The sequence below is a fragment of the Myotis myotis genome, unplaced genomic scaffold (assembly GCF_014108235.1).
Source record: "Myotis myotis isolate mMyoMyo1 unplaced genomic scaffold, mMyoMyo1.p scaffold_m19_p_12, whole genome shotgun sequence".
NCBI classification, from domain to species: Eukaryota; Metazoa; Chordata; class Mammalia; order Chiroptera; family Vespertilionidae; genus Myotis; species Myotis myotis.
Genome location: NW_023416316.1, coordinates 50,670,729 through 50,684,349, shown reverse-complemented (window position 1 = coordinate 50,684,349; position 13,621 = coordinate 50,670,729). Strand labels below are relative to the sequence as shown.

Below are 13,621 nucleotides of genomic sequence, written 5' to 3'. Positions count from 1 at the left end.
AATGGTAATGTAAATATCTGATATGCAGGATGTATTTTCATTGTTACAAATTGAACATAATTAAAGCATAGTGATTAATCACAAAAACAATATGTAATTATATATGTGTTTTCCGATGGTCGCGACCCACAGGTTGAGAACCGCTGCCTTAGGATGTGCCAAGCATAAAGTGAAGGACTCTACATGCATTCCTCATGTCCTCCCATTACAGAGGAAGAACCTGATAGTCAAGGAGGCAAAGGTCACAGCTAATGAGAGTTAGAACAAGAATCCCAAATTCAACTTTCTGACTTTTAAATCTCATCTGATTTCCACCCTACCACATGCAATGCTCTGAACCAGGTCCAAAAGTACTAGTATTTTTCAAATTAATATTTACATATTCAAGTGTCTTTTTAGGGGTTCTTCTGCCACTTAACAAATCTACCTAGTTCTTTCTAATCCTGTCTTCTACATGTTGTCTATAAAAATATCATAAGACATATTGTCAAACAATTGGGGAAAGCCTAGTACACTTTATCTTTTTACTAACACACTTTATTTAGTGCATTCTGTTTGACCACTATTCCCCCAAATGACTTTTTTAAATATATTTTTATTGATTTCAGAGAGGAAGGGAGAGGGAGAGAGAAATAGAAATATCAGTGGTGAGAGAGAATCATTGATGGGCTGTCTCCTGCACGATCAGGGATTGAGCTAACAACCTGAGCATGTGCCCTGACTAGGAATCAAACCTCTTGGTTTATAGGTCAACGCTCAACCACTGAGTCACCATGGCCAGGCTTCCCCAAAGCATCTTGTCCTCCATTGAGATTATCAGCACTCTTAGCAGTGTTGCTTTAAGACACTGCATTAGAAACTCTCTTTTCCCATTCATGAATATTGTATCATCAGTCATGAATGCAGTCATCTAACTCTAACATATGACAAAACATTGAACTTTTTTATCTTGCAAAAGAAAAGATAGCGTTCTTATGTAGTGTACCTTTTATCCCTTCAATATACTTAACCTTTATTTTTGATATGTATATTATGTGCAGTGCACATGGCACACATGTCATTGACTCTTCACAGTAAACCTCTGAGGCCTATACAGTGGGGCCTTGACTTACGAGTGTCTCGACTAACGAGTTTTTCAAGATATGAGCTGTCTCTCGGCCAATTTTTTGCTTTGGGTTGCGAGCTAAAATTCAGGTTACGAGCCAGCTTCAGATCCCCCACCGCTAGTTGGCGCAGGGAACGTCACAGTGAACGCCACAACATCAGCCCAGCATCATGTGTCTCATTCGTTCACTTTTTGATTTGACATACAAGTAATATGAGTTATGAGCTCTGTCACGGAACATATTAAACTCATAAGTCAAGGCCCCACTGTACTTTAATGATCTCTGAGAGCTAGAAAAATCAAATATCTCGTCAAATTTACTCGACTAATAGTAGTATCAGGGTTTGAACACAAGTGAAATGTCAAATATAACAGTTGCCACTGTTCTGCAACGACTCCTGATTACTTTCAGTTCAGAGAACCCAAGGCATCTCACTAGAGGGCAAATGCATAAGGCTTCCATGCCCCTGACAGTTCCTCCTTAAGTGTCTAGATCAGGGGTGGGCAACCCCTGGCACACGTGCCAAACATGGCACGCAAGTAACTTTTGCTGGCACACGAAACCGTCTCTTAGAATCTTCCATTTACAATTTTTTTCTTAATATCAACTTTTTTATTTTTCAGATAAATTCAGTGTAGGTGCATCTTAGGTAAATAAATAATTTTACATAACATGTATACATTAAAAATGTATTTTTCATCATCATATACTGTGTTTTTGTTGCTCGAATGAATTTTATTATTTCTTCAAGGTTCTTCACATATGTACACCTTAAGAAATATCAAGTAGGCGTAACATGTTCTCAAAAAATTAGGGTTGGCACGCAGAAGAATTTTGAGTCAGAGATTTTGCTGCTTTTGGAACGCACTCACAAAAAGGTTGCCCACCCCTGGTCTAGATTGTAAACTTTTTGAAAGGAGTGTCTGTCTTCTTACGTCTTTGTATTTCTCACAATATCTAAAAAAAATGCCTAGACATCGTGTACAATTAATAAATGAATGAATGAGAACATTATGGGATATCTAAGATACTGTCAGTGATGAATATACTAATCTATAATTAAAGGCTCAAATCTTTTGCCTTGGGACTATTGACCAAGCTCAGTTAATTTGGTTAAATAAGCTGTCTCTTTCATATATTGTCATTGTCACATTTCATGATTGGATCAAGCTAATCCTAGCCAGAAACTGCTAAAATATCTGAATTTAGAAATGCAAAAACATGTGGGGTGAACATAATATTATTGTGGGTTTCCTGGCCAACTGCTTGGCTTATTTTGGCAAGTGCAGTTTAGTTTCTTGTGTATGATGACATTTGAGTATATGCTCTGCAGTATCATGTTTTAATATGGACCAATGCTAATGCCTATAAATAGTTCACATTAAGTGTAAACTTCTGGAATTTTAATTAATCTTTGGAATCTCATGTATTAAGAAAGTCAGACATGGCAGTTTTGGTAAAGAAAAAAAAAACTACTAAGTTTTCTTTACCTAATTTTAAGAAGTGTTTATAAAGTTTTGACTAGCACTATTTTGGATAAATTAACCAGAGTTGCTTACTAAGGCACCTATGAAGTGAGCCTGATTTCATTTATTTTTCATAATTAACAGTGCACATAGAAGGGACATATCCAGATCTCTACTAGCGATTTTTTATTACAGCATTAATGTGACAATTTCAGGTAACAAGTTAATCTAATTAAAGGAAGGCTAATTGTTCATGCAAACTCTGTGGTAAGAAGAAGAGAACTCAGCAGGACATTCTCTGAAAATTTCTGCTTGAGAGATGTACTTTTTTTTTTCATTTAGGAGTGGCAACCAAGACTCTCATATTATATAATAACATTTAAAAGACGTATTTAAATGATTTACTAGGACGATAGTGTAGGAAAGATAATAGGTGTAATCGAATGACTTCTAGGGGGGTTGACTAAATGCTTTCCAGTTTCAAAAGTTCTTCACCATGAGTAGAATTAGAGGTTGACTCAATATGTCCACATTTGTATGGTCAGAGAACATTAGAATGAAAATATACCTTCGAGACTCCAGGCCATGTATTGTACATGACAAATTTAGACCCAGAAAAAATAAACAACCTGCTGAGATCAAATAGATATTTGGTAGTATATCTGTGACTGAGGTATTTTTTACTCTGCATTTAAAACACATTGTCCTTCAATGGAAAAAAGAAAAGAAGAAAGGAAGGAAGGAAGGAAGGAAGGAAGGAAGGAAGGAAGGAAGGAAGGAAGGAAGGAAGGAAGGAAGGAAGGAAGGAAGGAAGAAGGGAAGGAGGGAGGGAGGGAGGAAGGAAGGAAGAGGGAAGAAGGAAGGAAGAGAGGGAAGAAGGGAGAGAGAGAGAGAACAGAAAAAAATAAAAGAAAAATTAAGACATAAAATCTAGGGAAGGTCACATAGTTCAGTCTCCTCTATTGGAAGCTTCATCATGACAGTCAGGCAGTCTCCGATTAAAATTAAACATGAACCTCACTTTTATTATTGGGTAGTTATAATTGCATGAAATGCCTTACATCAATAGAAAATCTAACTGCCTTTATTTCTTCCTTAATCTTTTGTCATCTATGTAAAATATCCATGCCTCCTTCAACCATTCCTTTTATGACATGAGTTTCAGATGTTGCATCTTTCTGATGCCTCCTCCTAGCACATCAGTAAAACGTTACAGGTTGACGCCTAGAATTAAACCCAGTGTGACACATGGTATCTGGAGACTGCCATAAGTATGTGGAAAAGCTACTATTATCTCTTGGTCTAACCACTGTTGGTTTTTAAATTAATTGTGCTTTGTATAGTTGTTCTTATGTATCAACTAAAGCATAAAGGTGTTTTTCACATGGGGGACTATAAGTAGGGAGCTCATGTACTTACATGCTAATTAGTTTGTTTACTTTTATCATTTCTAAGTCGAGATTGACAGGACTAAATATGACTTTTTGCTATCATCATCATTGTATTTATCAAAAAGTCTATCAGTTTGGAATATTTGAATTGCTCAAAAAAGCCATGATAAAAAAAATAAGTCTTATTGTAGTTCATAATGACACAAAAATAAAACAAGTAGTATAAAGTAAATCATAAAGTAGTTATGTTAGCCCTAGCTGGTTTGGCTCAGTGAATAGAGTGTCAGCCTACAGACTTAAGGGTCCCAGGTTTGATTACAGATAATGGCACATGCCCGGGTTGAGATCCCCAGTGGGGGGCATGCAGAAGGCAGCCAATCAATGATCCTCTCTCATCATTGATGTTTCTTTTTTTTTTTTAATATATTTTTATTGATTTTTTACAGAGAGGAAGGGAGAGGGATAGAGAGTTAGAAACATCGATGAGAGAGAAACATCGACCAGCTGCCTCCTGCACACCTCCTACTGGGCATGTGCCTGCAACCAAGGTATATGCCCTTGACTGGAATCGAACCTGGGATCCTTCAGTCCACAGGTTGGCGCTCTATCCACCAAGCTAAACCGGTTTTGGCAACATCATTGATGTTTCTATCTCTCTATCCCTCTTCCTTCCTCTCTGAAATCAATAAAAATATTTTTAAAGTAGTTACGCTATATACACCATAACGCACCTGCTGTTCGGGGCTTAGAGACTCAACTATAAAAGACCACCCAGAATTTAATTTAAAATGTTATCTTAAAAGTGGTATCTTTTTTTTGGAGATCTCCAGAATTTGGGAACTAAACTGTACCCATGGTATTTGGTTCTGTATTTTTAAATGTGAGTTTTGCTAGTATCTGACCTATTTCTTAAATACTCAATGGAATGAAGACGGGTACCTAGGATGGACTGTGTTGAACATGGGAGAGTTGCCTGGGTCAAGGGCAATATATGAGATGGGTAGTAACAAAACAAGAGCACATAAGATGGGTAGTGTTCCTTAAAACAGGCAGTGAGGCCCAGCCAGCATGGCTCTGTGGTTGAGTGTTGACCTATGAACCAGGAGGCTCAATTCCCAGTCAGGGCACATGCCCAGGTTGTGGGCTCAGTTGCAGGCTTGAGAGGCATGCAGGGGGCAGCCAATTAATGATTCTCTCTCATCATTGATGTTTCTATCTCTCTTTCCCTCTCCCTTCCTCACTGAAGTCAATAAAAATATCTTTTTTAAAAAAGAAACAGGCAGTTTTGAGTCCTAAGTTTATAAGAATTATTAAGACTATCTTTTGTACTTTTTACAAATATGCCTTGTGCGATATTACATAGTTTATTATCACATATTTTAGGGGTTACTTATGCTTGTGGTGTAGGGTGTAGACATAAAGATAATATTTTATAAAAATCTCATTTTTAAAATATCTTGAGCACATGAAATGGTTAAAATCTTAAAAACAACTTCTGAATCTGATACCAGGTTTTCTTATGCAGAATTTTATTTTTTAAATCATCTTTTAAAAGATCAGAAATCATCTGTAGTTATTGAATGAAATTATGAAATATGTACTCTTTTTTTGGAAACAACTGCCTGCAATTTACCTGAGATCTTAATGCTGCTGCAATTTAAAAGCATAGTAATGCCAAGAGAGGACTGTGTGTGTATAATATTTTGTTCTCAATCACAAGCATTGTGTTTCTGAAAACCCTTGAGGTAGATAAATGCACACATTAGAAATATGTAATTTCTAATGTTATACTTGCACCAATACAAGTTTGTATAAATAATTTTATCTTGATTAAAATTAAGTAAAATAAAGACATCGGTGTGATAATTGGTATATCTTAAATAAGTAATTGTAGGTATACACAAAGTCCTTTTTTCATTCATCTGCTTATTGAATTAGCTAGTCACTACCTTAGATGATGGGGATGCGAAGATGAAAATAATAAATGATACCTTCCCTCCTCTCTGAAATCAATAAAAATATATATTTTAAAAAAGAACGACACTGATTGAAAGAACCGAGTAGCTGTCTATGTGCCAAACCCTTCGCTAGTCTAGCAGCGGTTCTCAACCTGTGGGTCGCGAACAATGAAAATACATCCTGCATATCAGATATTTACATTACGATTCATAACAGTAGCAAAATTACAGTTATGAAGTAGCAACGAAAATAATTGTATGGTTGGGGGTCACCACAACATGAGGAACTGTATTAAAGGGTCGTGGCATTAGGAAGGTTGAGAACCACTGAGACAGACAGCCAGGTAAATAAACAATTATAGGAGAGTGCAAGTATTTGCAAAATATGGGAAGCACAGGAGTTTGTAATAAGGTTGCTTAATCTAGTCCGAAGGGCCTTAGAGCATGGTTTTATCCTCCATATTAAACCCAACTATTTAGTTAAGTCCACTACATGCATTTCTTTCTTCAAGTTGCTAGTACACGGGATTTATTATATCATACAGGTGAGTTACCTGAGTTAGTGACAACATTAGTAACTACTCAACAGATCACCCTACAGCACGCAGCTTGGTTCTATCCCTCACGCCCTCCAAAGTATCCTTAGCACTTGTCCAGTCACATAACCTGTAATATTTTTTAAGTGACAAATACATGGCATTTCTACTTCTAACCTTATTTTTGCTACAGATCAGTAAGACAGCCATGAAGAATTAATACACCTTTGTATTTTGTAGAAATTTAGTCTATGAACATTCCTTACAGGATCTATGACAAGAGAATTACATCACAGATTCTATTAAGGATTTCATAAAGATATAAACACATACATATGTGTGTGTGTGTTTAATAATCCTGATCTTAGTACCACTTACAGAAAAGTAACTTTCTCCTCCTTGACACATTCACTTGAAATCTTTCCTTTCTTGTATCAATACTTTTACAAAATTATAATTCCCATATTTGACATTGTGATGTATGCTTTTCATATATTCACAATTGTTTTCCCATTTATAAACTTCCATTTACCACTCTTGTGCAAGCATTGATTTCAAAGCTTTCAAATTTAGGACCACTAGAACCATTTCTTTCTCTCTTTCTTTTTCATGATCACTCCCTTTACATGAGGGAGAGAGGTTCTTCTTGCTAATTCCCTGTGAAATCAAGTATTATTTTGTTCATGCTGAATAAAAAAGAACAATAATGATTTTAAATACATTTTAATGTGAATATAATATTATAATCAGAATTACTCCATCCCACACCAATTTTCCCTTCAGATTTTCTAGAGAAAAGGAATTGCTCTGGCAGCATACAAGCACCAAGGTATGGATCTATGAAAGTTATTAACCTCTTAATGCCCCATTTAGCTTTTCCCATTCCACAAGAATCAATGATAAACACACCCATCCATTTTATGTTGATCATTAAAGCAGAGAGTTAACATGAAATCTTGTGCCTCTTTCGACTTGCTAATGTTTTGTCTTTAAACTCTGTAAGTTTATATTATTCTAAGAAGATGGTGCCACTGCTCCGTGAGGCACAGTTGGCAGCTGCTTGTCAAACTTCCCTGGATAGCTGGCTGCACCTATTATGATGTAGGGGAATCCATGCTCCACTTCAACTTCTACTTGACTTGAAAGTGCCACCGACCCCACTCTTCCCCCGAATGGACTTAATTCCCCAGATCCAAATGCTGGCTTATTGTCATTCTGGGTCACGTGTCTCCCCTCCTGCTCTCATCCTGCAGTCCATTGTTTTAAGATTGCTTGGGAAGTTAGAGGTTGAGAAATGATGAATTCTTGATACTCTCTTCCTTCCAATTTTCCTACGTTGGAGAGAGACCATCAGTAAGTGCATATTCATTATACCTAGTGCATTCCTTTTGGTTAAACTGTCTTTCTAAGGCTTTTTGTTTTCTAAGCATCCACTTAAGCACAGCAGTGAAACAGTGAAGCTGCTTGTTGCCTTCTATTGAAAATTAGGCTTTGGCCCTAAGCCAAGCTGCCTGAGCTAGCACTAATATAATTCACAACTGGAAGAAGACAATCAATTAATCAATACTGTAATTTGGAACTGACCATGGTAGTAACACTCACAGCTATTAGACTCAACTGACTGACACCATTTAGGATTAATGAGGTAGCAAGAGCAGGCAAACCAAAAATTCATTTAAAGACTTTCCCCCTAAAATCAAACTACCCACCCTGTTTTGTTATTTATTTCTTGTTTAGTGAAATCTAATGTAAGTGAGAATTTGAAGGACAAAGACTCTTACCCACTACTGTGATTTTGAACAAGAAATTTAATGAATCTTCAAAGTATGGATTTCAGAAAAATATTTCAATTCAGTGTTAGAATCTTCTGAGAAATCTAAAAACATGACCTAAAATGACTTTTCTGATGTTATTTGGGCATTACTTGATCCAATCTTATATAATGAAATATTGGTGTATTTGTTATTTAGATAAATAAATAACCATCTTTTAAACTGAAAAACTTTAAAATTAAAAAGAAAAAACATCATATGGCTTTCTCTGTTTTAATCGCACAATAGAATAAATACAAATATAAAAATACACAGGACCTGTGGCACTTGCAAAAAACAACCAATATTAACTCCTCCCAGGCCTGTCTGGCAGAGCCATCAAGTCTTGCAGATCTTATTAACAAGACAATGTTCCCCTAAAGCAGCAGTTCTCAACCTGTGGGTCCAGACCCCTTTCGGGGTCGAACAACCCTTTCACAGGGGTCGCCTAAGACCATCACAAAACACATATATAATTAAGTATTGTTTTTGTGATTAATCACTGTGCTTTAATTATGTTCAATTTGTAACAATGAAAATACATCCTGCATATCAGATATTTACATTACGATTCATAACAGTACCAAAATTACAGTTATGAAGTAGCAACAAAAATAATTGTATGGTTGGGGGTCACCACAACATGAGGAACTGTATTAAAGGGTCGTGGCATTAGGAAGGTTGAGAACCACTACCCTAAAGCCATTGGCTGCGTATTTATCATGATGTGTCATTAAGCTAACCAGGAAGTCTGTGCCTTTTTTGTTGCTGTTGCTGTTTCTTTGAATTGGGCATATATAGGCTCTGAGGCCTCAGACTATAGATAACTGTTATAATGTGTCCAACCTGAAATCTCAAAAGCCAGCTCAGGGTAGTTAAACATGGTCATAGATTTTTGTTTTTGAACTAAAAAAACAAAATACGAAAGAATCTTCTATAGTCCTGGCTGGTGTACTCAGTGGTTAGAGCGTTGGCTCACATATCCAAGAATCACCAGCTTGATTCCTGGTCAAGGGCACTACCTGGGTTGCAGGTCCAATCCCCTGTCCTGGCCAGGGCACATGCAGGAGGCAACCAATCAATGTGTCCAACATCGATGCTTCTCTCTCTCTCCCCCCTCCCTCCCTTCTTTCACTCTGAAAAGCAATGGGAAAAATATCCTTGGGTGAGGATTAACAGCAATAAAAAGAATCTCCTGTAATCTGGCAGAAAACAGGAAGGAATGTAGCTGTACGTTCTATATCAACATATAGCTGAGAGACGTGCTTTGACCAGGAACATAAAAAAAATTCATGGAGACAGAATCTATAATAAAGACAGATCTCCATTTTTTAGTTGAGATATAATTGACATATAGCATTATATTTGCGTCAAGTATACAACATAATGATTTGATATTTGTATATATTGTGAAATGATCACCACAATAAGTCACTGATTTTTAATTAAAAAATTCAATATAAACTTGTTTCACTTTGTTCTCTTAATTTTATTATGACAAACTAAAGAAAAGTACTTTGGGATTTAAATTTTCTGTAGTGTTATTTTAGATCCTAGAAAATAAAATATAATTTTTGAAATATCATAAAACATTTGAATGAAAGAAGTTAAAGAAAACAGAAGTAGCTAAGATTTGCTAAGAAAACAGTGCATTAGACAAAATGGTAATATTTAGTTAGAAGGTTAATGTAATTTTACCCACAGTGGTTTCCACTGAGATGAATATATATGCTTTATGGAATCCAGTGGTTGTTTCAATAGTAGACACTATATTCTAAGTAAATGGCATTTTATAAAAGAGAGCACATGTCCAATTTAATACATCATTTTTTATTATAGAGAGACACAGGAAGGCATTAATTTCATTCTACTTGCTTAAACAAAGCCAATAATGAAATCAAAATAAATTTTAATTTTAAAAGGGCGTACCTTTAATAAAGAAATTATTTTGGATCTTATTCAACTTTACCCTGTAGTAAATACACTCTTATCTTTCAGAAAACAGAGCATAAAGTTCAAAATGAACAATTATATTTATTGCTTGTTGGCCTTTTTCTGCCAAAAACAAAAAAATCAAATAATTCTTCTAAAGCTTACAAAGTTGAAAAAGAAACATATGGAAATATCTAATAAAAATAAAAAAATGAAATACTCAAGGCAGTACAAACTGACCAGTGTTCGTTTTAAAGTTTCTTGTTTACTTATACATACATTTCTTTATTTTCAATTTTATTTTAACTAAAACATTTTGAGCCAACTTGCAAAATATATTTTATTTTTATGACATGTTATTTCAAAGGAACTTAAGGAAGCTTTTGAAAAGTCATGAAATACAGTAAAATAAAATAAGCTTAAAGTTGCTAAAAATATACAGAAAATATAATAAAGACAAGAAACTAAAGTAAAATCTAAAAGATAAAAAATGACAGACAAAAGTTAAAAAGTCACTTTTGCACATTTGATAGACAGCTGGGGCAACACGGTATGCAGCCTTATTTTGCAGCGTCTTATACAAAGGCAAATGCCAACCTAAGCTTTCTAGGGCAAGGGTCAGTAGCCTTTTCTACAAAGGTTTACATTGCACCTGTATTAGACCTTGTGAGTCATAAAGACTCTGCAGCAACTCTATCATTTTATCTGAAAACAGTCATATGTAAAACGTAAATGACTGTGTAACAATGAAACTATTTATAAAAATAGGCAGTGGACCACATTTACCCACGGGCTGGAGTTTGTGCAATCCTCTTTTGGAAACTAAAGCAAAGATAGAAAGAGTCAATTACCTAATTTTAAGATTAAAGTCTACTCCAAAGAAGCATAGTGTTTTGTGTTTGTTTGTTTTGATGCTGAAGCTCAATAAGGGAAGCTTGGCAGTGGGCAATGTGTTACATCTCTACAATAATACAAATAGCTCGTTTCCTGCAGCAGCTGGTCACAGCCTCTTGCACATCTATAAAATGAGTGTGAAATTCAGCATAAGGTTAAGTTTTGGTCTTTTGTAGACAAAAACAAATGACCATACTGTTTATTTTTTTAATTGGATATTATAATAAAGGCATGTTATACTTTGGGGTCTTTTTTCTTCTTAAACTTATTTTGCTTTTTTGTTTGTCCTTATTATCCAATAGAAAAGTCACTTCTTCATCCCTAGCATGTGAAACAATACACTATCTTGCAATGCATTTTAAAAACTGAGAATTACATTAGTGTTCCAACATACATGTGCATTACTCTAAGAATGGTGAAGGGACTAGGAAATAAATTACAATCTGATTGGGAGACGGACATTTAAACAAAGAAAGTGTGGTGAATGTTGTCATATGAAAAGGCATAGTTCTGGCTTTGTACCCTGGTGGTGAGTTTCGGGTCCACTGTTTATCAACAATGTGATCTTTAGCATATGCCTTAATGTCTCTGAGCCTTGGTTTCTTCATCTCTAGAACGAAGACAACATCAATGCCTTTCTCACTGAGTTGAAAGGGTTGATAAGACAAGACTTAGTACAGAGGCACATACTTAATACTCATTATTTAACTCAGGTGGGACGTACCAGGTATATTCAAAAGTGAGGTAGAAGTTTCAACAATAGCTGATGATGATCCAGCTGCATGAGTTTAACCTCTCACATCCCTAGACAGATTTTGTTTTTTGGTTTTGGTTTTGGTTCTCTAAGGAGGATTTTTGTCGAGGTTTTATTTGGAAAGAGGTGTCTTGTGAATGCTTCCCCCCAACACACACACACACACACACACACACACACACACACACACACACCCCAAAGGGTCTTTAAAAAGAGTATTCAACTTAGAGAGCATAGTGGACGAGCGTCTCCGCTAAGCTTAAGTTCATGAGCAGGAAGCTGTGTAAAGTGGCCTCTTGCAGCAGAAGAGAGGGCCGGTGTGAAGACGCTAATGGCACCCCCACTTTGTAGGGACAATGGATTCATGAGCATTTCCCCTGGGACCGCTTTTGAAACACACAGGAGAGGAAGCTGCAGTGGGGTTCACTTAACCTTCCCAAGCAGTTCAGCTGAAGGGACTTCTGCAGCAGGTAGAGGCCGAGGATGACTTTTAAGAACCGAGGGGGTGTAGGAGAGAGCTCCTCAGGGATAGAGTGAGAGAGGTATCCTCCAATATTCCATGAATGAACACTAGAGTCAGCTTTCAACCAGAGAGAACTGCGATTACATCACTTGCACAGATTCAGCCAAGTAATGCCTTCTGTCCCACTTAACTCTCCTCCCTCCATTCTATTGCTACAGTGAAGGGGGCAGGAACCACCATAGAGAAGATATAGTGGAGAGGAGGAAAAGTGATGCAACCTAAGAGGAAACCCAGATTTGTGACATATTCATAAGATGGGGCATTTTAATTATGAAATTAAAACTGTGTTTTGTGATTTAGCAGATTGTTTCAACACCTATAAGTGGACAGAGAAGCAATAGGGCCTGAGTTCTTACTCAATGACAGGATGAAAACTAGTTCTGACAAAAAAATGAAAGGGGCAACAAAGCAGAACAAGAAAAATACTATTTCCAATTTCATTTGGTTGATTTATGATGGTAGTTCATAATTTATACTTGTTAAAGGTACATACATTTGTTATATCTACATATATATATCAATAAATTGAAATTACAACTAGAACTCTTTATAGCAAGTACTGAACACCTCTCCTGGGTCAGGCACTGTGCTAGGCCTTAGGCATCATGAGGGGAACAAACGATATTTCATAAACCTAATAAGAAAAATAGACATTTAAACATATATTTGGGAGGCAGACTATCACTCCCATTAGGATGTCTTCTTCTAATCTCCAGAACCTGGTACATGTGAGCTTGCATGGCAAAGGGGACTTTGGCCCTGGCTGGATTGGCTCCGTGGATAGAGCATTGGCCTGCAGACTGAAGGGTCCTGGGTTTGATTCCAGTCAAGGGTACGTGCCTGGGTTACTGGCTCAATCCCCAGTATTGGGCGTGCAGGAGACAGCCAATCAATGATTCTCTCTCATTAGTGATGTTTCTGTCTCTACCTTTTCCTTCCTTTCTGAAATCAATAAAAAATATATTAAATGGGGGGCTTTGCAGATGTGATTAAATTAAGGATATTAAGGTGGAGAGATTATCTTGGATTATTCAGGTGGCCCATTGTAATCATAAGGGTCCGTATGAGGGAAAGCGGGAGGCAGGAGGGACAGAGTCAGAAAAGGAGATGCGATGACAGAGTGCAGAGAGGGAGATTTGAAGAGCTGACACTGCTGTCCCTGAAGGTCGAAGAAGGGGTCATGAGCCAAGGACTGTAGTCAATCTTGTGAAAATAAAACCCTTAAGCAAATGAAATCTTTCCCAGGACTC

General features: G+C 36.5%; 1 protein-coding gene across 1 annotated transcript in view; it reads left to right on the top strand.

Annotated features, from left to right (window-relative positions):
* PTPRD (protein tyrosine phosphatase receptor type D) overlaps positions 1-13,621 on the top strand; it is a 1,393,726-nt gene that overhangs the window by 570,646 nt on the left and 809,459 nt on the right. The window lies entirely within an intron of this gene.